We start from the raw sequence: 23,467 nt of genomic DNA, 5'->3' as shown, positions 1-23,467 counted from the left end.
AATAGATGAGATAGAGATCAACATCAAAAGATTAAAAATGCTCACTCATGAGATCTTGCTATTATAGAATGATTTGGAAGACTAGTGCATCATAGTAGAGGCTAATCACACAATACAAAAAGGTAAGGGAATTTTTGAGATAGATGCAGAGGAGGAAAAACCAAACAGTAGTAATAGACAATTTAAACAAGTAGAGGAAGAGAATTGTAACAACCAGTCAAAAAAAGGGATTCAAAGAGAATTTGAAGCAGAGACAAAAATTAATCAAGATCAAGATCAAACAATGAAGAAGAATGAACAAAGTCCAAGTATCCCACTAGTAGAATTAGCACAATGGAGTAATATAACTATCAAGAAAAAAGAAAAAAATAAGAGCTATAAATTTTGGTAGACACCAAGTGACGGAAAGGATATGTTCAATTAGGATAAAGAATAATCTAGGAAGGAGATAGAAACAAGAAAAGCAGCATCAGGAACAGTACAAACAAAAAAGCAAATAAGCATGCAAAAAGAAGAACAAGAAAATCAAGTAGAGGAAATAGGGGAAGATTATGGACCTTTGGTGGAAAGCACCACTAGGAAGAATGAAACAAGAGAAAAAAGATAGGAGGAAGAAGGGAAAAATCTAGAAACAGAAGAGGACCAAATAAATAACCAACTTATGGTAAAAAAAAATAGAAAAGAGGATGAAAATCATTGAAAGAGTCAAGGGAAGTAGCAAGACAAGTAAAGAAACAAACTAAAATAATAGAAATCCTACAAGGAGGGAAGGGGAAGAACCTTCCCAAGGAACAATGAAAATCACTAAATGAAATGCTAGGGGCCTAAATGCCCCTAGTAAGAAACGCTTACTGAAGCATAACCTAACAATAATACAGAGATTCTATTAATTCAAGAAACAAAACTAAGCAAAGAAGAAGGCCTCAGATAAGGATAGAAACTAAGAATCTAGAAATCAGAATTTAAACCATCTCAGGGAGCCTCATGAGGATTGGGCATTATTTGGAACAACTAAAAAGTTAATATAGAAGACATCATTTCACACTCAAACTGGATGGGAAGAAGAGTTTCCAGCACAAGCACAAACTTATAGATGATAGTAATTAATGTCTATGGACCCATACAAATAGTAGAAAAAATAAAATTCTGGAGCAAGATCAATACCTACCTCAGCACATTACAGGAAGAGAACATCATTATTAGGGGCGACTTTAATGCCATTTTAAACATAGATGAAAAATATGGTGGGGCCAGAACAATGTCTAGAGCTGAAGAAGATTTCAAAGAATGGACAAATATGAACTCTCTCATTGACATTCCAACATCTAATGGAGTGTATACTTGGAATAAAAAAAGAAAAAACTTTAGCTATATAGCAAAAAGATTGGACAGATTTTTCTTTAAAGGAGAATTAAGCAACCTGAACAAAGAGATCAAGGCAGAAATTCTACCGTTGGCAGGATTAGATCATTTTTTAGTAAATATCAAAATCAAAGAACAAACCAAACCTAGTAGAAACCCATTCAAATGTGAAAATATGTGGTTCATTGATAAAAAATTTATCAATAATATAAAAAATTGTTGGCAAGAAGACCGATTTCAGGGATCTAAAATGTTTTTCTTTGTATCCAAACTTAAAAGTATAAAAGAAAAGATACTAAAATGGAATAACAAACAATTCAAAAATATATTTAAAGAAAAGTTAGATATAGACAAGAAATTGGAAAAACTAAACAAAAAAGTTATTAAAAATGGAATGAATAATAAAACCTACCAACTAGAAAAAGAATACTTAATAAAACAAGAAGAAATATTGGCCAAAGAAGAAGTGTACTAGAAGAAAAAATCCAGAGAAAAATGGCTGGTAGAAGGAGATCATAACGTGAAATACTTTCACAACAACACCTTACCCTAGAGGGATTGTAATAACATACCAAAAATAAAAAACAAGTAAGGAGTACTTACTGATAATCCAGACAACATAGAAAAATAAATTCTAGAACACTTTAAAGATATTCTCAATAATTAAAAAACATCTAATAGATTAAAGCAAGAAGAAATGCTAAAAACTATACCCAAGATTATCACACCTGATGATAACAAAATTCTCAACAAACCATTCACGATGTAGGAAATCAAAATGACTCTCTTTAATATCAATCCAGATAAATCTCCTAGACCTAATGGATTTCAAGCTTTCTTCTTTCAATAATGTTGGGAGATAATAGGAGAAGATTTGTGGAAAGCATTGGAAGCATCCAGAAATGGAGGAGCACTTCTAGCAGAAATCAATCACACCTTTTTGACTTTTATACCCAAGAAAAATAAGAGTGATGAACCAAGAGACTATAGACCTATAGCTCATTGCAACACTATATACAAGGTATTCTCCAAAACCATAGCTAATCACCTCAAATATTTTCTCCCTAAGTTAATATCAGAAGAACAAATAGGTTTTATACCTAGGAGATCTACCCTAGATGGCATCTCAATCATCCAAAAAACAATCCATTCAGCATTCAAAAAGAAGGAAGCATGTATGTTACTAAAATTACATATACAAAAAGCTTATGATAAAGTAGACTAGAGATTCTTATGTAAATCACTCAGAGCTTTTGGTTTCTCAAAACAATGGATAAATATCATCTTTCAATGTATCTCCGCTCCTAAAATTTCAATCCTTGTTAATGGGACCCTAAAAGGATTCTTTAGTATATCAAGGGGGATCAAAAAAGGTGACCCTATTTCAACTTTACTATTTATCATTATGGTTGAATCCTTTGGAAGAGCAATCAAACCAACACAACTTCAAAACAAAATGTTAGGAGTAAAGGTCACCAAAAATGTGGAAAATATGACTCACCAGCAATTTGTTGATGATACAATTCTAGCTGAAGTAAGTACTAAGAAAGAAATAGACCACTTCAAAAATATCTTCAACAATTACACTAAAGCTTCTGGTCAAAAAATCAATGCAGAAAAATCAGAAATCTTTTTCTTAAATACAATAGCAGACAAAGAAAATTATATCTGCAATAGACTAGGATTTAAAAAGGGAATATTCCCCTTCAAGTATCTAGGAATATATCTAGAAAAAGGAAACAAAAAAAACCAAGGCTAGGAACAAACTTTCGAAAGGATAAACAAACAAACATAAGCACAAAAATGAAAATGGCTAAGGCATGAAAAGCTACAAAAATCAAAGTAGTATTATCAGTCTTACCTATCTATCAACTCTCATGTTTGCAACTACCTAAGAACATAAATCAAAATATTGAAAAGAAGTTTAGAGACTTCTTTTGGAATGGCTTAGAAGACAAAAAGAAAGAAACATTATTCAAATAGGAGAAAATATGTAGACCTAAAGAAGTAGGAGGTCTAGGAATCAAAATCCTAGAATGGTAGAATGAAGCATTAGGAACAAAAAAAGTTTGGAGAATGTAGCAAGAAAGAGATAGTAAATGGGCTAGAATTCTATACAACAAATACCTAAATGTAAATGAAAGCACTTCATTATTTAGAACTAGGAATCCCCCTAGAGGTTCGACAGCTTGGAATTTCTTAATGAAGTGTGGTCCCCTCATAACCGAATATATGACTTGGGATATTGGGGAAGGAGATAAAGCATTATTTTGGGAAGACTCTTGGAATGGATACCCCCCCAAAAAATTAGGTCTAAATCACAATGTCATCAATCATTTAAAAAATAGATGGGGTTGTAAAGTTAAAGATTACATTAGAGTAACCAAAACCCCTGTAGAAACCTCCTAGGAATGGAAATCCTTAGCCAATAGTGGCTTGAATTAGAAAGATCAGAAGATCCTAGAAAATATTTTGAAAGATAGGCCGATCAAAGTTAAAAATAGGGAGGATAGGCTAATCTGGGCAACATCCAAAGATGGACACTATAGAGTCAAAGAAGGATATAAACAAATAAATAACTCATAGAGATGGGAAACATTAAACATCCCATTGAACCTATGTTGGGACCTAGCAAGGATTCCAAAAGCTGGCATAGTCCTTTGGGTAGCTATCCAAAAAAAATCCTCATAGTGGAAAGAATTTAAAAATTGGATTAGAAGGCCCATCAAGATGTATCTTATGCAAAGAAGATTCAGAAACTACAAAGCACCTCCTATATCAATGTAAATTTGTGAAGGAGTGTTGGATATGGCTCAAATCAAAACTAAATTGTTCAGCCCCCCTATCAGAAAAATGGCAAGATTGTATAATTGGATGGCCAAAACATACAAGTAAGAAAGTATATGGAAAACTCTGGAACATCACCCCAGCAATTCTAGTATGGGAGATATGGAAAGAGAGAAATAGATGGATCTTTCAAGACAAAGAGCTAAATACACTATCACTCTACAATAAAATTTAAGCTAGTATAGTGGAAGTTATAAATAACGACTTAAGAAAAAAGATGTTAGAAGAAGGCTCATTCATAGAATGGGGCACTGAAATTAAACAACAATGGAAAATTCTAATCAATCCACCCCTAACATACATAAAGAACAATAAAATGGCCAGAAAAGAATGTAAATGAGAACCACCCCTGAACGGTTGGAAGAAATTGAATTTTGATGGGGCCTCGAGAGGAAATCCTGGTAAGGCAGGAATAGGATGTATAGTTAAGGAAGAAATGGGGAACTGGATAGCTAAAAGAGAAAAACCTCTGGGAGTTACATCAAATAACATGGTAGCATTAGAAGTAGTAGAAGAAGGACTAAAAATTTGTATCAAGCTCAGAATTAAGAAAATTATAATTGAAGGAGACTCATAGATAATCCTAAACACACTTAGAAAAGGAAAACTCCAAACTAGATTATAAACTCTCGATTGGAAGAAACTTTAAAATTATTGGAAGGATTCGAAGAAGTTAGATTCTCCCATATATTTAGAGAAGGCAACATTGAAGTAGATTATTTAGCTAACATAAGTATAGATGGAAAACACATCTTAATTTTTAATCATAGCTAGTTCATGTATTATCCAAAGACTCTCTAAAATTATTCCCCTTGACACTTGGCTTTATGATTTCCAAATCGGTACATATATTGCCTCTTGATTCTATGATCGTACAATATCGCCTTATAGAAATAAAATTTATCAAAGTGATACTTTAATTATGACTTGAGAGGGAAATCATCATCAAAAGAACTTAGGAATGACATCACCTCAAGTAGCTCTAGATCCTTCCCTCTAGATATTATATAAAACCTTCCCTTAATCCGGTTTCCTCATTTTTACCCCTCCTTTCTAGAAATAGGCATTGGTTAGCTTCTACATTATGGAAACTAACATCTGCCTATATCATGCCTTTGAAAGCAGAACAATAGCATTTTGTGGCCCTGTTAAGCTGAAAAGATGGAATCGGTTATTTCAACCTATAGATGACATGAGTAGAGTGGCTATTAGTAGGGTCCTGGGGGAAGGGGTTTTCAACTATGAATATTTGTGGCGAACCAACAATGATATATTAGGGTTATGGATAAGTTGCCTAGCAAGGGCCAAAGTAGCAAAATGGGATATTATCAGATTGAGCCTCAACCTATTCGACCTAAGTTGGCTGATAGGTTTGGAGGAAGTAGTATTCAACATTGATGAAAAATTAAAAATCCCTTTGTCAGAGGCCTATATGGAGTACTAGTTAGGTAGCCCTGAACTAGCTAGAAGCCCAAAATGCCCTAGTTTGGTTATTCGAGACAACATCTTCTTTTACAGAGAATGGCTGAGAATGGAGGCAAGTGTGCAATTTTTATTGCATTGGCGAGCTATCATAGAGGACCCAACAAGGGATTGGCTCATGAATTATCCACAGGCCTTCAAGGTCTACATTCACCTAGAGGTGAATTTTGCCGACCTAGATGTAATTGAATTTTGCCTACCCAACTACGATAGGTAAAACAAGGCTAAGAACACTTATGAATTTCCTCTGTGTTCAAGGGTGAGAAACCTCCAAGAAGCCATGGAAATCAACATGGTCTTCAAGAAATGGAACCAGGCCTATGGGTGAAACCCATGTCTTTGCTCTGGTCTTTGCTTTTTCCCTCTTGTTAGCTTGTGGTGACTGATTAGGGAAGTACTATACATACTTCATAAATTCTTTGGGTCATGGTTTACATATAGCCAACATATGGACGACATGTTGTAACCCTAAAGCGGTAAAAATACTTGTATAAAAGGGCTTAGGGTTAGGGATTGTTTCATTGTGGTGATGCAAAAATTGGTTCTTGCGGTGGTATTGAGTTGTAAGAGATTACAGATTGTAATCAGGTTGTGATCACTGGATCGTAATAATATTGGACTTGTTGTTTGGTGGATGTAGCCCAGGGATTAGGTGAACCACATTAAATCTTGGGGTTCTTTTCTGTGTGATCTGTTATTTTTTGTTATTGGTTATATTTGTATGTAATTGTTATTTCTATCCATGGTTTAATCCTAACACCTCTTCTATCAATACAGCTTCGAAGTTAATATTATTGTAGTTAGTCTATAGTTTTTGAGGATTGGTTTGGTTGTATTTTCCTTGACAATGTATATATTGTAAAAAGTTTCAAATATGACTTAGCTACATTTTACCTTGGCAACGTATATAATTCATAAAGATAAATAGATGTTTTCATGTTGTGCTTTACTTAGGTAGCTAGGATAGTTTTTTGAGGAATCAAGGTTGGTTAGTTGTATTGTATAATTCAAACAATATTAATATGAAATCCATATTTAGTTTATCTTGATTCATTCTCGATTAGGTCTGGTTTGGCTCTCGGCTGGAAAATCTTTAGTAAGTCTGCATTCTATCATTAATCTTAATTCTTCATAGCTTTACCTTTAATCTGAATTACAAGGCTATAACTTGACACGAGCGAACAAGATTTTAATCATACTTAAAGATCTCAGAATTAAATTGGAACATGGGAAACATTATAATACAGTTAATAATAGTACAATTATTTTAACACTCCTCATAATCTATAGAAGAGTACCTTCACCCTCATTTATCTACTATATAATTTATTAATTAATTTAGACAAACTTTTAGCCATCCAATAATCAGTAAACCAAGGAGAGTGGTTAGTTGCTAAGATTCGATCACTCATATTTTCAATTAAGGATTACGAATTGGATCTCTTTGGCTCCTTTGTAATTATCCCCCTTTTTTGGATTATAAAGTTATGGTCTTTGATTATATTCTAATTTTGGATTAACAATTAACATTATCTGGTGGTTAGTTGGTGGTGTTTCTTATGTTATCAAGGCTCTTATGACATTCCTTAAAGTGTAGGTGAATTATCAACACTAAAATCACAAAAAGTATTATTGTAAGTAGAAAGTTATGAAATTTATTTGATCAATTTTTACTGGCGTATGCCCCTTTTATTTTTGTATAATAAAGGACTTCGGTCTCGGGCTAGATTGGAGGTTTTCTTTCTTCATTCTTTTCTACCACTACCTATCAGAATGGAGAATCTTGTAATTATTTATTATTGCTTTAATATAATCTAAGGCTTTAGTTGTTTACCAATCAAAAAATAATAATAAAATAAATCTAAAACTTCATTAAATAACTTCCATTATTAATTAAACTTAATTGAATTAAATCTAATTTAATTAATTAATAATTTTAAAATAAAAACTATATTAATATTCATTATTTATTTACTAAATTATTAAATATTAATAAATTTATTAATAAATAATAATTTAAAATAAATATAATTTAAATTTAATAAAATTAAATAATTAGAAAAAACATTTTAAAAATATAATTTTAAAAAAATGCATATAGTATTTAGGGCCTGCCAACCTTAAAAAGTTGTGTAGCCAACAGTGTTGTTGCGAGGGCCTACGGCTGCAATAGTACATAGTACCGCTATTGTCGCAGTACCCTACGAACAACAATGCTAATACCGCCAATAGGGGTTAAGCGGGGGAGGTGGGGTAAAACCCATCTCTCCTCCCTTTATATATATTTTTATAAATGTTTCAATATAAAAATCATTTTCTCTCTTTTCCCTTTTAAATAATTATTACAATCCTCGTACCAAATTCCAATATATATATATATATATATATATATATATATATATATATATATATATATATATATATATATATATATATATATGTTCTAATAAACACTTTGATAGGAAGAATACAACAATCTATTCGAATCTTCAATATAAAATTTATATTTCTTTCAAAACCCCTTCTCGGTTTAATTTTCAATTTTTAAATCTATTGAAAGAGGGTTCTAATGATATTTTAAACTTCTTGTATATAGACGAAATCAACATGCATACCAGTAATTCCAAAATACAATATTGAGAGATTCGTCACAATGAATCTCGAGTAAACAATTTGCAATCACAAAGAAGATAGGAATATTTAAATAACATAATTAACTAGCTAAACAAAACCAAGAATCTACCTGGTTCTAATGCTGAATTCACAAACACCCAAAGATTGTGAGAGAAATCTCTTCTCTCAAAACCTTCTCTCTAAGAATTCCTTCTCCAAAATTTTCAGTTCTTGGAAAATGGACTCTCAAATGCTAATAAGGAATTCTCTCCTAAATTCGAGGCACTAATTGTGCAATCACTCGAGGGGACTCCTTGATCACAACTTTTTAACTCTCTATTATCTTTTTCGAAACTTCATGCATACTTTATTCAATTTTTAAATATCTTAAAAAAATTAATTTCTTTCTCACTCTTTAATTTATTTTCTTTCTCTTTTTAATTAATTTATTATATTTTAGTCTCATACATAAACTTAATGCAATTTAATTAAAATAGACTTTATTAAATAATTGCTTACTCTCTCTTATTAATTTTCAAAGCATTTTTTAATATAATATTTATTAACTTAAGTAATAATAATATTTAGCATTTATCTAAAAAAGATCTCCTAAATATTTTATTATTAAATTAAATAAATATTATTATTACACTCTCAAATTAGAACTATAATTTCCTCTTTAAATTTAATTCTTTTTCCAATCAATTAAATATAATTAGATATTGAAAATATCATAATAATTTTTCATTAAATTAAATTTTTAATTTAATCTTTTAATTTGACTTAATTAATAGAAAAATCACCAAAGACTTATAAGACGAAATATGAAAACTCATCATAAAATACCACATACAAGATCAAACTCAAGGGTTATAATCACAAATTTACATCATACAACAAATTTAGAAAGGTAAACATCTCAGATACTTGTCCTAATTTTCTAAGACAATTGGTTTAAAGGTTTAGGATTTGAACTCAAGAATTTATCTCCCCTCTCTTACCATTGAGATATTGCGATTAGGTATACTCATCCTAGCAATTCAGGGAAGTTGATACTCGGTACTTGCAATTTGCATAAAATTTACGCATGTACAAACACATATATTCTAAGCTAAACAAGTAATGGTAGGAAGTGGTGCATCATGTAGATCTTTACTAGCAGGTGATTACGACTCCCTTCCTTAACCACATCAAAAACATCATACATAAAGAAAACATGCATGCACACCATACACATGTAGTATGGGGCAAGTATCCATAAAAAAAATTCATCTAACTAATCATCATCAAATAACTGAAATCACTATAATAATCATCATCAAGGTATAATCATGCATACATGAAGTAAATAGTACCAAGTAGTCTCATCATAAAATCAACCAAGTGTGAAATAATATCTGATAATCTGAAAGATAATGCTACTAATTATCAAGCATAAACTGGCCTAAAAGAGTTCAACAATAATAATAAAATGTAAACTAGGGGCAGGCACTACATAAACTAGGAATTAGAAGATGACTCCAAGCTCTAACTCCAACTGCTAGGTGGGCAAGAATCTAGGAAAACCTCTCAACAAACCCAACCTCTAAATCCTTTTGGGGAAAATTGGTAGACAGAGTCTCTACAATCTTTCCCACCAACATTTGAATAGAAAGAGATCCTTAGGTGAGAGTACCCCTAAACACTCTATATGAATCCTCTTGCACATCCGAACTCTCCAAAAGATACTCCATGAAAGAATCTATGCAGTAGAAATTATATGTGGAAGCATCAACCTACTCCCCTTCTACCCACATTTGATCCCTCTAAAAACATGGCACAATAAGATTCACATTGCAAACCTCATCTGATGCTCTCACCTCTTCTATACCTACCATAACCACATCTTCGACTAATGTGTTTGTCACATCATCATGTCCCTCATCCCCAACCATGGAGGTAAACTCACCACCAACCATAATATGCAACTGAATAAGATCTAGATTTGGTGTCAACTATACCCATTCTAACTCCACAATAACCTCATCCAACTGTGATTGTGACTCCTAAAGAGCCAACTGAGTATACTAAAGAGAGTCCACAATCACCTCAAGCTCCTAAGTAAGCTTAGCCACCTCCTCTTTCTCTAAAAATGTATCATAATAGGTGCTACTCCACTCTAGAAGGTAATCCTTTTTAGCAACTAGCTGCCAATAGTTATGCTTCAAGATCCTAACAACCTCTCGAAGCACATGAACCTTTGCTAGAGAAAGAGTACTATCACTATGCTCATCAGACATAGGAGCACCCCAACTAGATGTAGCTATCATCTGATGGATCACATCATAATTCTCAAAAGAAAAAGAAATTTTACTTTCACTCACTTTCAACTAACTGATTGTATGATGCCTCTGTAACCCTTGTCTCCTATGCAAGCTCTTTGTCTCATAACTGCATTGTTACAAGAAACTGAATCAGAATTGCCCACCACAAAAATGCTCATTGCATGTGTGCTACCAACTTCGCACACATCTGCAATCAAGGTACAACTACTTGCTACCTCAACCAACACCTCCTTTGAAGAAGCAGAAGCTCTTGTTGTACTACACTCCTTGCATGAATCTACTTCCTCCTCAACAAAAAATCCTTGTAGATCCTCATCCTATGACCTATCCAAAACCTCCTCAAAGTCATCATCTAACAAATGCCAAGGGGCACTAGACTTGTTGCAAATCAAAGTATCCTCCAAAAAATCATCAAAGATGTCAATACTCTTTATATCCACATGTTCTAACAAAGCCTCAATGGTTGTCACCTGACTCTACATGCATGACCCAATGCTTGTTGGTGAATCAATAATGCCAGAGCACAAACCCCCATCTATTGACTCTAATGTAACACCCAAATCAAAAACATCAGAACATGATAGCTTGATGCTCTCGCCTATCCCACTTAATAAAGATATTGCCTCCAACTCTGGAGCAAGAATATGATAGTTGGCATATAAGTCTCCAATAACAACTCCCTCCTTGAGAGAGTTTGAATAGTTAGTGGCAACTATAACATTAGCAGGCTCTAAACTAATTAGAATGACACCTCTGGGAGCCCCAACCTATTGAAGCTCAGTGTTGTTGTCCACCAAGGGCATTGACACATCTATTGATCTCTAAGAAATGAGTCCATCATCAACACTGCAAATAGGACTAGTAGGTGTCATACTAAATGTAGGTACATCTACATCATGGACACCTTTTGAGGAGAACTCAAACTTCCTTCCTACTGACCTTCTAAAGATGAAAACCATATGCCTCACTACCCTCTCAAGTGTCTCTGGATTCGATGAGCTCTTTGTCATCCTCTATTGATGAAGCTTAATTTTCTCCAAACTCTCGCTCAAGGCATTTATTTTCTTGTCATTCTCCATATCGCTCCATCAACTCATAGAGCTACTAGTCCTCCTGCATATCTCCATAACTAGAAAGAGCTAGAAAATGCAAGAGTATTGGTTCTCTTCCAAAACAATAACAAATCTGAATTAAAAATTTACTTTCCTACCCCACAGGATGCTAGGAAACCACTCGAATACCACTGTAATAAGCCTTGTTGGCTCTCAAACAATGTATGTTGAAGAACTAACTTTTTTGTTTTTGTTTTTTGAAGTTTTGCAATTTTTGATACAACAATATAGCAAAAAAATAGAAGATATTGCAATAATAATTTCAACTCAAATAGTTGGATATTACATAGGGAATATACAACTGAAAAATTCAAATTTTGATATCAACTTAAATACTGAGTATTTTCAGAAAATACCAACAACCCAGTTGATAAAATGTCCCCTATTATCCAAATCAACTATACCTAGAAAAATTAGAAGTTACAATCCATGAACTTACTGTAATTTCTAGGATTGTTTCTGTAAATGTAGAATCATAGCCATTGTTATTGATGATCTTCAAATGCAAATTTTGATCTCATATAAATATGAAAGGAGTATGGTGTAATCACCATTTAAATAATATTATATTAACATGAATAATTATATATATATATATATATATATATATATATATATATATATATATATAACATGGATAAGTAAATATAGGAAATGATGATTACCAATAAAAATAATGTATATCAAATCAAATCAATCCAATTGAAGCTACAACTTTAATACTCCCTCTTATTTAGGGAAGATTGATATAGAAACATTATGCTCTCAAGTATATGAAGAGCTATCATCTCACCTTTTATAACACACAATTGAGATAAATTCCATAACTTTAATATAAGCTTAAACACCACCTTAAGTGTGGTCTATAATAGTAACCATGTCATGGTGTTCGACAAGATCTAGTTGAAAGGACCATAACAAGTTGGTTATCAAGGTGCCTGACAAAATTTGGCCCAAATAACCATGATGAATTGGTTATCATAGTGTCTGAAAAAATTTGCCCCAAAGAAGCATGATAAAAGGTCTACCATTTATAAGATCACCACCTTATAATGGTTACCTTCTATCTGTTTGTTATCATGAATTCCAACACTCTGGGACAAAAATTTAATGAAGTTTTTCATGATTACAAGTCTATCATTTATAAGATCATCATCTTACAATGATTACCTTTTGTTTATATATGTCTGAAAGATCGTCACTAACCATTACATATCATATTGGAAATAGTAACCACCATGAACCTAGTGAGAGGGTGGTACAAAGGCTTTCACCTTAATTTTCTCTCATAGAGAAGAATGATTTACAAGGAGTTTCACTTAGAACTTCCCCTCATAGAAAAGATATCATTCACAAAGTATTGCGCCTTAAAAAATTCTCCCTATGAACAATGATCCTAGGAAGTCGGGTCCAATAGTTACTCCCTTAGAGACTCTCTTCCCCAAGGATTCTTGTCGGACTCACTCTGAATCTTATATCTAATTTTTTGATGATAATTCATCACTTCCTCTTGATATACATAGGAGTGGGCCCATCAAAATCATGCAGTTGACTCCCTCTAAGTATCAATCTTCTAAACTCTTGTGTTGCCTTAGAAGAAGTGTCATACTCCCTCTTAATGTGGAAGAATCTCATAATCTCAATCATCAAAGATGTTTACTTCAAGAGCTTCACTTTATCCATCTTGATCTTCAGGGTCTTTGGGGCTACTATCATTAGATTGAGTCTACACAATATTTGGTAGCATACATAAATTATGAACCTTCTTTTCTTGTAAGAATATCCTCAACATAAAGGAAAGGATCGAAGTAAATAAAACTTATAGTATGTATAGAATTACAAATAAGAGAGAGACTACAAAGAGTAGATAAATGCAAAATATAAAAAAACTTATCTACACATGAAGATTCAGACATTGTCTTTTTAGATTATTTGAGAATGGAACATCTCCCCTCTAAATAAGGTTCAAGTGGGAATGGAACATTGACTATTATTCCCCCCACAATGTAAAATTTCCACTCATTATTATATTGTTGAACAATTTTGTATCAAATATGACAACTCCTTTCTAAGTTTCAACTTGCTCTTTTCGTCCATAGAAGGTCCAAACATTCATTTAGTTTAACAATAGAAGTGAACATGCCCTTCCATTTTATCAAACTCAACCATAATACACCAATATATTGATTAACTATGATTGTGCCACATGAATGACTCTACAACTCATATGTCAAGTTTCATTCATCAAGGAGAGACTCATAGATAGTCCAAATGAATTCTTAAAAACTTCAATAATGTCTCACAACAACTCAAATTTCCTTAGAGTAACTTCTATAAATACAAGTGACATCATTCAGAAGTCATCACTTCCTCATGATGTAAGTAGGGGGTAGGCCTATTAAAATCACATGGTCAAGCTGTATGAATCATGGTGCTCTTGATAGTGTTAATTTATTGATCACTAGAGAAATCCATCTCAACATTGTTTGCTCTCTCTTAATCAATAAGACTGAAATCATTGAAGGTTAATTGGATCATATCCTCTATCTTCTCCCTCTCTTTCAAGGTTTCCTTTAATGAAATGTTAGGTTTCCTTTGAATCTTGATCTCCTACTCCCTACAATAACATTCTCGGAGGAAAAGATCAAGGCACATAGCTCTTATAATATGTATAGAAATACTAATAAGAATATTAACATTAGTTAGGATGTTAGTAATTTAACTCATGCTTATTACTAACAATAATATAAATAATTCTTTATTTTATATTTCCAATAATACAAACATAATACTTAATCTTTACCTTTCATACTCTCATAATGAACCTCTTTATTAACAAACACTATGTCAAATTATTAAATATCATTTTGAAAGAATGTATACAATTCAAATACAATTATACATATAAATGAATACATGTTTGCAAGTACACACACACGCGCACACACACACACACACACACACACACACACACACACACACACACACACACACACACTATCATTTAATATTATTAGTGACATTGAATGAGGCTATTTCTTCTTATCTATCAAATTACGCAATAGATGGTAGAATCTATAACATGAAAATTAATCCAACACTTAATACTAATTCCATTTATATAATTGAATACAACTATATATTTATAATATTATAAATTGTATTTCAAAATAATATTAAAAATTAAAATAATACTTGAGATTGGTTCTCTCCGAAAGACAATATTGGTGTCCATAAAATTTGAACATAGTATCATTTAAGTGTGAACCAATAAAACATATATCTAATGTTTTAAATTATATAAATTATCATCACATTTAGATAATAATATTTATTTATATATATAAATGAAATAACAAATGTAAATAACACATAGCTTATGTGTTATCCTTTAACATACCTTCCTAAACTCATGAGGTGTCCCCAATCATAAAATATATTCATAGGTCATTCACATGGCTATGTATTTTGGTGGAGTGGTACGATATTGCATTGGCGACGTATGGGTTAGGGTACCTTTTTGTACATTCACTTTGGTGTAGCTAATAATCCCCTTTATCAACCTTTCTATAATATTCTTTGTGGCTTGATTTATGGTGGGTCCCTTGCTAATGTGGCATAACACTTGAGTGCATAATGGTCGTCATATTGTTTTTACCAAATTTGTCCTATGACATTTAATACTTGCTTCTATTAGTGGTGGGTTAACCATTCCACATCACATTCGAATGACTACCAAGAGATTCTTTGTTTTGAGAATTTCTTTCTCTAATTCCTTCCGTGTATATCTCTTCCAATTTGGCAAACATTAACAGATCAATTTGATTAACCCCCTATAGCCATGCCATTTGCTTTAATGTTCTCACTGCCCCCCTTGAATTTTCTACTATTATATCTTTTCCCCTCTTTCTTATATCCACTATTCTCCATATTTAGTATGTGTGTCTCCCTTCGTTGTAAGGTCGAGCTCATTGAAGGCATTTTGTCAAACCATTCTTGTGCATTATCTTTTCTTCCACCTTTCACATACATGTCCATCCTTCATCATTTTGATATGAATTTTGCCAACTTTAAGAAATAATATATTGCCCAACGATTGTATATTTTATCAACCCAACCTAAATAATAATTCCCACTATTTGTGATCCCGATGACTTCTCACTTATGTCTTTAAACTTTAGACAAAGCCACGAGAAATTTGCAACCACTACTACAAACCTCTTTTTAGAGGTCTTGCATAGTAGAATAAGTCATCACTTGCTATTTCATTTTACAGATATCTCTACCTCACGTATAAAGATGTGCCCCTGGGTGAGGCCCATTTTTTTTTCAAAAGAAGATCCTACAACTTTATTTAGGCTTGACACGCTCTACTACACTTGGTGTAATGGGATGATTCCCTGCCTTTAAAAAAAATAGTACAACATTTGACCCCCCAAGCCTAGTCGATGTCGATTAATAATTCCATGTATCATAAGCACCTAATGTGTTATAATACTCCTACTATTTTGTAGAAATTCATAGAAGTTACATTTGCAATTGGCTCTAATACCATGTTAATTTCTAGGATTGTTTTTGCAAATGTAGAATCATAGCCATTATTATTAATGATCTTCAAATGCAGATTTGGATCTCAGATAAATATGAGAGGACACATGTCTCATGAAGAGGCATGTCTCTATGGTGTAATCATCATTTAAATAATATTATATTAACATGAATAATAATAATATGTATGACTATATGTGTGTGTGTGTGTGTGTGTGTGTGTGTGTGTGTGTGTGTGTGTGTATATGTATATATATGTATATATATATATATATGTATATATGTATATATATATATATATGTGTGTGTGTGTGTGTGTGTGTGTGTATGTATATATGTATATATATTATATACAATAATATATATTAGTAACATGGATAAGTATATATAGGAAATGATGATTACGAATAACAAGAATGTATGTCAGATTGACTCAATCCAACTGAAGCTACAATTTTAACACTTACAAGTAAAAAATGCCTTGAAACCCTTTGAAATGAAGACTATCAACAACAAAATAATTCTTTAGCAAACAAATACAGTCGCATATATGGAGAACACTACTCCCAAAGTGCACATAGAAAATAATGCCCAACATAAGATATAAATGGGTGCTCAACTAACTCCTAATTAACCAACAAATAATTTGATATAACAATTCTAGTTAACCCCTTCACAAATTCTAGAACAACCCCCAACACCAAGAAAAAAAAACTTCTCCTTAGCAACAGTTAATATAGTAGGAGAAATAACAAATTGTATACCTCTGCATAATTTGCCAAGAAAACTAGGAATAATTCTCATAATTGAATCTACAATACTTTAGCTATGTATCACAATCCCTTATATTTCAGCAAAGACATAAAAATTCATAACTTCAAAAGTGTCACCAAAACAACAAAAGAAAAATAATATTCAATCAAATGTCTTTCCCATCAAATGGCCTTATATTTATAATCTCCAAATAGCACAAGTATCCAAAATGTAACTTCACTTAAGAAGCTTCCTCCAAACAGCATTAAAATAAAATAATGTGTCATTATCATATAATTTATCAATTGCTTTTGGCTAATAAAATGACCTTTTCCACCATAACATAATATTCTGACACACCAGGCCGTTGTTTCTTGTGCCCACGATTTAAAACTTTTCATCATAGTTCCAATGAGCTATGATACTGAGGTGATCAACATACAACACCAATAAAAATAACAACCTCGACATATTTAGATGAATAGTAATATTAATTCACCCGTCTTGTGAAAATAATTGAAGAAACACTAGGATCAAAATTTGACAACACCAGAGTGATCTTGATGAAGAAAGACAATGAATGAATCTGATGGGTTGACTTACTATATATAGATGCTCCTTCCAAGATTCTTGGAGCCCAAATAGGAAGCCTTAAATAAAAACTAAGAGTATCACTCAACTCCTATAACTCATCTGAGCTCATCGGAATTAACAATTTGACTTACTAGATAAATAGTAAGTCCCTTGAATAGAGCCAAAACACATAATAGGCTGTTAGAAAGTCTATAACCCCACACTGAAACTCAAATCTCATAAAGGTCGCGATGGTGAACTAAGCAAGCCAACTGCATGAAGCTACTAAACATGGGGAAATTACAATAGATGGAAATGCCATATTATTATTGTGTGGTGTAGAATTATGGTCAATCTAAAATAAACATGTCAAATTTTAATCATGTTTATCAAGCCAGTGCTTGGATTCAAACTATAGATGAGCCATGATATTATTGCAATGTCACTCTTCTTACTTTTTTGATATTGATCCATGAGAAGATCAAATTATTTAAGTAGTACATCCTCCAATCTCAATTAAGTTTTTTAATAATATCTTCAAAATGTTAGTTTGGAAACATTTTTGGTTACCATCATGGTAATATTTAAGTATTTGTTAGTTGCCCAAAGACATTTGGTTTAAAAATAAAATCCATTTTGTAGGCACCTAGATGATGCTAAGTTCAAATCTTCTAAATATTAGGAACAAAATGATTTTGTTTGTTGTTTTTAACCATTTAATGTTTATGAGCACTTTAACAAAAAAAACCTAAAATATTTTCATTCAATATTATTCTAGGTCCAACTCTAAAATTTTGGCTTGTTACTTCAAAAGTAACTCTTCCTCTCACTTCCTACACTTGCAATTGAACATATATGAGAAAAACTTCAACATCCTCATTTTCAGTTTCAATGTTCTCATATAGAACTATCATGCTAGATGAGAAAGTCATCTTGATTTCCTGACTAAATCAATTTCTAGCTAGAAATATTTAGGATTTCCTTTCATGACTGAGCAAAGGGTTCAATGTTCTTTTTGAATGCTAAATACATTGCCTTATCAATGACTTCATTTTTACTCGTGTGTTGATTCTTATGTATTCTAGTATATTTCCTCATGATTAAACTTATTTTGCTATTTATTTTTTATGCAGTTTTCTTGTTGGTTCAATTTTTTCAAGCTAAAGGCACACATTACCTTTTAACCTCACAATACACATGCTATTTAGGGAAAAGTACTTATTTCCTATCTATTGGGTTAAATAGGTTATTCTCATCTTGTTTGTTTAGTTTCAATCCATCTAGGTTTTCTTGATTTTTTGTAAATTGGTGTGGGAAGTACTCAAGAGGTAGACATACTTTACAATTTGTCACTAAAAAAATGATTGTGTCTAGATAAGATAAGATAATTTATTAATGTCCAACAAGAGACCACAAATGGGTCTAAGGGATTGAGAATACAAATAGGAGCCAGAGGGTAGTTAGACCACCAAACAATGTCAAAGTACAACAAAACAAAATGAAAACAAGCAGACTAAGAAGTAAAGAAAGAGGAATAACAACAAAAAGGGGGTTTACAAAACTGCAAAACTAGTGGTTTGTAATTGTGGAAAAGTAGCTCAAAACAAAAGGATAGCTAGCTGTGTGGAAAGAAATCTGAGCCTAATGCCAAGTAGAGGAGGTACGCTACTGCTGGTGGTGCAAGTGATCTCTACATGGTCTCCTTGATCTGGTGAGAGTATTTGTGGATGGCCACCAAGGCTGTTTGGTTCCCCTAAGAGAGGTAATCGAAGTGAAAAAGGAAGTGATAAGCGAATGAAGAGATGCAAACCTAGGGGTGGACAGTTCCCAAAGGGTGAAATCTCGAAGACAGAAAGCCTCGTATAGAAAAAGAGCAAGGCATTGCTTGTCATCATACTTGAAAAAGGAGGACAAGGACCTACTCGTTCTAAATAAGCAATAGAACCTCCCTCTAATCTCATAGTATATGGGACAATAGAATATAAAGTGTATCTTTTTCTCAACTGCATCCATGTCACAACATTGACAAATCATCTCAACTCTGCTAGTTTGATTATTTGTCTGAATATGAAGCCGGTGAGAACCCGCTTTGAAAGAGCCCAGCTAGATACATAGGGCATGTGGCCATGATCGAGAAGAGTAGTAGGGACGAACAATGATATCGTCCTAAATGTCAATAAAGTTCTTTGCATAGAAGGCCATAAGAGGATGGAGACCCCCCAACGAGTCGACCCAAGTCACTTGAATAAAGCTCTTGTAGATGTCCATCTTGGTAATCTCATTCAACTCCAACCAAGAGGGAAGGAGATGAGAAAGAGCGTCCAACGAATATTGAAAAGGGGGAAGGTGATCAATATCAATACCAACAATGTTGAGGAGCCTAGAAACTTGAGCATACCAGCAATGAGTATGACCAGTTAGATCCGAGGTAGCAATTGAGGTTGAGGAACAATAGGATAGGTAAGAATAATGGTATCTACCATCAACATAGTCCACAAAACCCCTGAGTTTGTGAAGTAACCAAACTAGATCAAATATCATGTAGAGTTTGAAGGGATGGGCATTGAACTCGGCCAAAATAATACTGGTAGAGGTAGTCGGTTGACAATAGATGAGGCACCATAGAAGGAAAGTCTAAACCCTCTCCACTAAGGCCCAGTCGGTGGTTAAGAGGGAGGGCCCCAAGACGATTGAACCATAAAGGATAGTAGGTCTAACCAGGGAGTCTAAGATAGACATCTTAGACGTAGTATCCTGGAAATGGTGTCTGAAGCACTGTTGCCCAAGCAAGGCCAGTGAACCCAGCCCCTTGTTTACCTGCGACATCATGGCTTGTCTCAAACTGAACCGTGGTCCTGAAAACAAAATGCCCAAATAGGTGTAGCTAGAGGTCCTCTTGACCTCATCTCCACTGAAAAAGAATCAGCGATCAAAGGTTTTTGAGCTATTGAAAATGATAACTCAGGTCTTACCCAAGTTGACCACCAACAACCGAGAATCATAAAAGGAGGCCAAACCATCCAAAAGATGTTGTAACCCATTAGGAGAGGAGGATAGGAGCACGACATTGTTCACAAAGAGAAGGGTGGACACCTGAACCCTGTGAAGATAACACCCATCCTCAAGATGTGAAGCACCTCTTAGGAAAATCTCAAGCTCATCAATGTAGATGCTGAAAAGTGTAGGGGAAAGAGGGTTTCTTAACACCGATAGAAATCTAGATGAAGTCAGAAAAGCCCTATGGAGTCCTAAGATGTCCAACAACACTCTCATAAAGTCTCATGATGGCAATGAGAAGAATCTCGAAAACCCCAATATCTCTAAGTCACTAAAATAATGCCACCCGGGGGACTAAATCAAAAGCTTTATGAAAGTCCACAAAGCAGTAGTGAATTTTCACAGAGTGGTGTCGAGCCTCCTCAATAATGGCCCTAAGGGTGAGAATATGGTCGGTAGTCTGAAAATCTACTCTAAAACCAGCCTGACCTCTAGCCCTACAACCCAAACTATCCAACTATCTCATAAGAGCGATATGCAACACTGTGGCATAGAGTTTGGCAAAGGTATGCTCGATCATAATAGTCCTATATTTACCTAGATCAAACGTTGGACTAGCCTTATGGATTGGGTGGATAATATGGTGAGACCAAGAAGGTAGAAAACCAGTGCAAACCACTCTATTGAAAAGAACACAAAGAGATGACCCAAGGACCAAGATCCCCATCTTGAAGAGCTCTACTTGGAATCCTTCCTCACCAATAGCCTTACTACAACTCATTGTTCTAATGGCCTCAAAAATCATAGAGACGGTAAAGATGTGGCAATGGAGGGGGGGAATGACGCAAAGAGGGGGCTAGATAGGGATGTCGTAAAGAGTGGTGATGTGTGAAATGAGGGAGCCAAAGTCAAGGTCTGCGGGAAGAGCAAGGGGGCGAGGAAAGAGCATGCGCCAAGAGTGTTTCAGGGAGACACAAAGGGAGGAGTTGAGAGACCTCTACTACTCAAGGTAGAAAAGACTCTTCTTCCAGCAAAGAAAGCTACGGTAAGAGAGCCTGACCAGGGGAAATGAGGGATCCAGAGCAATGTGTGTAGAACGGAGCAAGCAATGGAAAGACTTGCAGTCATCATCAAACCACCAATTCTAAGGACATAAACTGGGGCAGAAGAGATGAGCAACAAGAGTGACCGACGAGTGATGGAGGGAGAGGGTGATCGACTCATGGATCATTGTGGAGATAAGGTCAAACATGTAGAGGCACAAGGCATGTTGATGAGGGAAGCAGTCCGAAGAAGGCACCGAAGGTGCTTGAGGAAGAGGTCAAGATCAACATTGGTGAAGGAAAAGGTGGTGCGAGTGGGTGAGGGCAAAGCTGAAGGGCAGAGGGGGTGGGGGTGTGGGTGTATGGTGGGAGAGAAAAGCGGGTTGAGTGGAGAGGCACGAAGGGTGAGACAAAGGAGGGAGTGGTTGGAAAAAGAGAAGTGACTAATGAGAGGGATGAAGGAGGTATAGACAAGGACATAGTCAATAACACTGGCCTCACCACAATGAGGCCAACAAGTAAACCAAGCTGAGTCAGCGAAGCAAGAGAGCCCATTAAAAACCACAAGAGAGGAAGATTTGCAGAGTTGAAGAAGGTGTTGGCCATACCATGTTAGTGGGCCCTCAATGTCCTTGGATGAACATTGTAGATTAAGATCATCCCTATTAAACTCAGAAATGCACATAAAGTTTGTCCGCTAATCATGAAAAGGGGCTTGAAGATTCCCGGTGCGAGCATTGAAGTCCCCTAAAATGATTAAGTTCCCTAGGGCAGAAAACCTATCAATCTAGTCACAAAGATCACCATAAGGGTCCCCCTTGGGATCATGGACTGTGTAAGGAGAGGTAACCGAAGGAAAATAACAAACCGCAATGAAAAGATCTCTAACCAACATGCCTCTAATACAGACCCACATGAACCTGGCAAGGTTGTTGGAATGCATAACGATCCTTCTACTCAGAAGGCAGTCATGGACGAGGTAGGTGACCCCACCAGATCCCCTAACACCTCCAGAAACCCTACGCTCATTACGATAAGTAAATAAGAAGTGAAATCCAGGAATCCCAAGAAGAGGGCGAGTAGGAATCTCATGAGTCTCTATAACGAGAATAATATCTACATTACCAACAACATCCATAAAAAGACCAGGAAGATACCAAGAGTACCATTACCATTCCAACAATGGACAATCAAGGAGTCCCTGCACTCCTTCCTTTCCTACACCTACCATTGTCATTTAGTCTTGGGGGCTAACCCAGAAACCCAACCAAGAGGAGGACTATTTCTAATCATTGCTTTCAGGTTATAGATAACTGCCCATTTACCCTCAAGATGGGCTGCTATGACTAGTGTTCGAATGTATTTGAGTTCAATAACCTGTGCTTTAGTGAGATCTTCATCAAGGTAGATTTTTGAAGTCAACAGGAAGAGTTTTCTACAGGCCTTTAGGACCTATAACCTATCTGATGTGTTGTGGAATTTGATGAAGAGTGTGGAATCGTACCCTATCCAAGCCCTATCAGTGAGAATCTCATGGAGCTCTAGTTGATTTTGAAGAAAGGTATACACCTTATCCACTGGGTCTGTAGTGGAAGGTGGGAGGCACAAACCTTAAGGTTAAGTTCCCTAGCCTGTCAAGCCCATTCATTTGAGAGCTTGGATTAGACAAGCTCCTCAACTCCCTTTAATGGAGGTTGAAGTTGATGTTGTTGTAGTCACTTAGAGTTACTTTTCAACATGTTATGGTAGTCTAGGAGTTCATCTTGCATGTCCTTAATGTATTTGATCTGGGCAGCCTAGATGGGGATCTCCT

The 23,467-nt window shown here is 34.4% G+C and overlaps 1 pseudogene; it reads right to left on the bottom strand.

The window, feature by feature from the left end:
- LOC149548156 (UDP-glucuronic acid decarboxylase 6-like) overlaps positions 1–20,440 on the bottom strand; it is a 130,300-nt pseudogene extending 109,860 nt beyond the window's left edge.
- Positions 20,441–23,467: the final 3,027 nt, after the last annotated feature.

The sequence above is a fragment of the Cupressus sempervirens genome, chromosome 7 (genome assembly GCF_028749045.1).
Source record: "Cupressus sempervirens isolate cs-2001-9-10 chromosome 7, ASM2874904v1, whole genome shotgun sequence".
NCBI lineage: Eukaryota > Viridiplantae > Streptophyta > Pinopsida > Cupressales > Cupressaceae > Cupressus > Cupressus sempervirens.
This window is presented reverse-complemented; position numbering and strand designations above follow the sequence as displayed.